This window comes from Antedon mediterranea, chromosome 8 (assembly GCF_964355755.1).
Source record: "Antedon mediterranea chromosome 8, ecAntMedi1.1, whole genome shotgun sequence".
NCBI lineage: Eukaryota > Metazoa > Echinodermata > Crinoidea > Comatulida > Antedonidae > Antedon > Antedon mediterranea.
Genome location: NC_092677.1, coordinates 16,032,576 through 16,037,165, shown reverse-complemented (window position 1 = coordinate 16,037,165; position 4,590 = coordinate 16,032,576). Strand labels below are relative to the sequence as shown.

At 32.2% G+C, this 4,590-nt stretch overlaps 1 long non-coding RNA gene across 1 annotated transcript; it reads left to right on the top strand.

The window, feature by feature from the left end:
- The first annotated feature begins 2,060 nt into the window (after nt 1-2,060).
- Nucleotides 2,061-3,710, top strand: LOC140057810 (uncharacterized). The gene is made up of 3 exons (XR_011846975.1): nt 2,061-2,370; nt 2,980-3,084; nt 3,355-3,710. It is a non-coding gene; the product is annotated as an uncharacterized lncRNA (long non-coding RNA).
- Nucleotides 3,711-4,590: the final 880 nt, after the last annotated feature.

Below are 4,590 nucleotides of genomic sequence, written 5' to 3'. Positions count from 1 at the left end.
TGAGTGTAAATTTCTCTAGAGAAAATTTTAATCATGTTGTCAACATTGATGGACAGCCGTTACACATTGTGAATAATACTACAATCTTAGGCGTTAACATTAGTTCTGATCTTAAATGGAGCTCTCATATCACTAAAGTGCTTAGCAAAGCTAATGGTAGATTATAATTATATGTTGAAAGTACTTAAGCGATTCAAAATGCCAATTGTTGACTTATTAACTATTTACACTGGGTATGTCAGACCCTTAACTGAATACGCTGATCCTGTTTGGCATTCTGGTCTTACTTAAATTGTGTGGTAATCGAGGAATTGTTTATGTGAATTGATGCATAGGCGTCCATCATATATATTTTAACAGTTTTCTCTTTACGGACACTTTGTAACTACAACTATATAGCTATCCATGTTTGTAGTAGGCTTTTATTACCTCAACAAACACGACGAAAATATTGCATATAAAATTATAAACTTGAAAACATCATGGACAAGTTATTATTTGTTGGATTAGTTTTCACCTGCCTTTGGGCAAATTGCAAATGCCAGACTACTGCTATTCCAGGTGAGTCAGTGATAAATGTTATATATTTTTATATATTATTGTGGTTAATTAAATCTATAGTTTAAAAAATAATTAAGCTGTTTTACCACTTTCATAATTCTTTCATAATGTATGACGCTCTCTCCATATCTCCCCATACTTTACAATATCTTGATTCACAAAAATACCATATTTCAGGATCAGTTTCGACTATAAACAATCTGAGCATTAATGTTGTATATGACAATCAGAAAAACAACATTACATTTTAGGTGAATTATTATTACTAGAGGATGAGCTCGCTTCGCTCTAGGAAGTGTAGACGATGGTTCTCGGAATGATAATGACTCGGGACGCAAAAAGTTTAGAAGGGCATTCTGGCCTGGACAATTTCGGGCGGTTACCATTATTTATTTGTAGTGTTCATACGAATTTTAATATGGCATTCAAACTCAAGGATTACGTGTAAGAATCGTCTTCCTTGTTTCTGGCAACATTTTAAAACGTTACTGTTTGTACACAACTCCGATTTGCTCCAACTTTGGTCAGTATGACTGCTATCCCCCCTCCTTTTTATGTGGTGCATTTTTAGTAAAACATTATGTTAATATTAAAGTTCGTCAATATCTTGTAAGAATCCAAGACAATTCTGGTATTATTGTCCTTGATCTGACCATTTGACAATGTTTTAAATAATTTATGATAAATGTTATCATTTATAAACTGAAGGAACCCTACTTTTGTAAGATAGATGTCAAAGAGCAAACCTGGATATCAAAAATTGATTTGAAATACAAGAGGATACTAATTATGCTGTTATTTTTCTTTGAAATGTGAAGAATAGGTGATGAGATGTCTACAGGGTCGTTTTACAACTGTTTTGCTAAAGCCCTGTCTACACTATCAAACTTTATGTGACAAAAAAATGTGATGTGGCCATATATGGACATGATGATGCCATACTACTACTACTGCTACTGCTACTGCTACTGCTACTGCTACTGCTACTGCTACTGCTACTGCTACTGCTACTGCTACTGCTACTGCTACTACTACTACTACTACTACTACTACTACTACTACTACTACTACTACTACTATTATAATACTATAATACTATGATACTTGGGTACCGGTATATCACTACCATATTTGAGCACATCACACTTTTTTTGTCAAACTAGTTTGATAGTGTAGATAGGCTTTTAGAGTTCATTGCGAGTCATTGCGAGTGTGTTTTTCCAAATATTATTAAACCCAATAATCGAGGATCTCATCATCGTGTCGCGATTATTATAATCTTTATATTATTTATATTACTTATGATAGTGAGTCATTTGTTATTATTATGATTTATTATTACAGGTAACATGCCTGCCAATTGCAGTACAGGTTGGCCAATACTTGATTACAGTAATGTTGACAGTTTTCATGGTTGGACAATGGTATCACCAGATACATCCTTTACCTGTAGTGGTCAGATTACGAGCTGGACATACAGAAGCAGAAATATAAATGGATTTCGAGCTATAGTATTCAGACAGATAGATGATACGCAATATAGAATCGTTGGTGTAAATGATATACCAGCTCCAGCATCTGCAACAGAAGTTACTTATACAGTACCTATATACGAGCGCATTGAAGTTGAGGCAGGGGATGTGATCGGATGGGCAAATGGAGATCCCCCCGTATTAACATATAGTCAAGGAGGATCTACCCTTGTCAGATGGATTGCTGGCAATACAGGCTTGGTTGGTGATGTAATTGTCACTAGCAGATCTGGTTTCCGAAGATACTCCATCAAAGCAGATGTTATCGGTCCACAAGGTACATGATCCATCAATGATTCTTAATGAAATCCTTACTTTCTGTAGTATTCTTATTAAGAATACTACAGAAAGTAAGGATTTCATTAAGAATCATTGATGGATTATAATTGTCTAACGTTCTTTCGAATCAAAATTTGAAGATGTTTCTCATTTCATCAGTTTTCCTTAAGTAGTTTAACATAATGAATGAAAGCAGTGGGAAACTTAACTTATTAACCAGAGTTTATTTTTTATTTCTAATTAATTAATCAATTTGCATGGAAACTTCTCGAGATAATTTCATCAAGCAATCGATCGTTCTTCCTACTCAAAATTTACGCATCCATGGGAATTTTATGAAACGCTTAAAACAATTTGAATTAAAAATTATTATAAGCGTAAGTCATATGCGTGGTTATGAAAAATATATCAAACAAACGAGATAAAATATGACTTTTATGAGCCCTCGATTTTGTTTCACGAAGGCAGCGGTTGTGGAGATATAATTATAATTGTGATTTTGCAATTTTCACTGTAATAATTGTTAACAGCATATTATCACTTTATATACATTGTAAATTAGCAACAATAGATATTTCAAAATTAAAATTGTATGGTACATTTTTAGGTGGATGCGGTTATGGATGCTTAAATGGCGGTACATGTGTTGATACAGACGAGTCTAGTGCATGCGAGTGTCCTCATGGCTTCCTTGGCCCGACTTGTAAGAGAGGTAATTAAAATTCTGTTTATATTTTATTTATTATTTAAATATTGTTTATTTTCATTTTTTAAAACAGAATACACATTATTAATGTTCGTTTTTTGTTTGTTTTTTGACATGCTGGATAATTTAGTTGACTTCTTTAATTGAAAGTGTAGAGTCATGTCTAATACTAGGCCTACATACCGTATAATAATCTATATTAGCGTCTATGTGTAAATGGCCATGCTTAATATAAATTAAGTTTCATTTATGAAATCATCAATGTTTTATTTTCAGTTGTTGGATACTGTGAATGTACCCAGTCACCATAACTCAAGTTCATCAATCAAACCATTTGATTTTACATCTATTCTATTCGAATTGCTCTACTGGAAAATGGATTGATAATTTGTTTTGGTTTATTTTTCCCACCCGAGAATTACTTACTTAAGTATTCTCAAATGTACTTTGTATGAAGTACACATTACGTCAGATTAGGGTAAAACATCTGACCAATTGTTTTTTTTTTTATTGTAAAGCGCTTCAAAAGACATGAATTGAATTTTTAACCACACTAGGCAAATGAAAGAAATGTTGCATTCTATAATTAGCTGTTAAGTAAATTAATAGATATTTTATTGGGTGGCCCAGAATGCACCAGGACGCGATATTTTTAACACGCTAGCTTAGAGAATTTTGTCAAATACACGAAAATATAGTCTGGCGAAATGAGACTAATAATGGCTGACGTCACACAAAGATTCCGGATTTTCACAGCAAATGTTTATTTTGGATGATAAAGAGTAAAACCGTTATTTAACTATTAATATGAAAGCATGGAGTAATAAGATATATATAGGCCTATAAATAACTAAAAGTAATATCTTAATATGGTGGATGTACGTTTGTATTTACTCTATATAGCACCCTCTATAATACTCTATAATATATGTATGTTAAAAGTACAGCATTTATGCAGACAGCATACACTTGCTGATAGTTATACAGATACATACCTATTGACAGTAGCAGAATCGGGTGGGCACTCGTACGTGTTAGTAGACCTACTGATACTCAATAGATGGGTTAAACTCATTAACTGATTTTATATTATTCTGATATACCTTACAAATATTGATCTATTGTTCTTTCTATGGATACCATTACCTGAATTACAGAATTATCCTCTATATTATGGCTTACTTGTTTCAGATATTTTAGAAAATGAAACTGAATACCGTTTAAGATATTTAAAGTACGAAAATAGTGAAGCAGTTTGTGTATAACTTTTTCTATAATATACAAATAAATTAAAAATTATTAAAATGTAGTCATACTTTTCAGAGAACAAGAGAGAAATGTGTGTTTGCAATCATCAGTCAATCACCGATTGAATATATAATTTATATTAGGCCTAATGATCTTTTTTGATTAGTTTGTGAAATAAAAAAAAAGCCGATCGATGTTATTAACATTAATGTAAATTTCACACTATCATTCAGTAAGCTATAGCATAGATAAAAATGTCAGCAT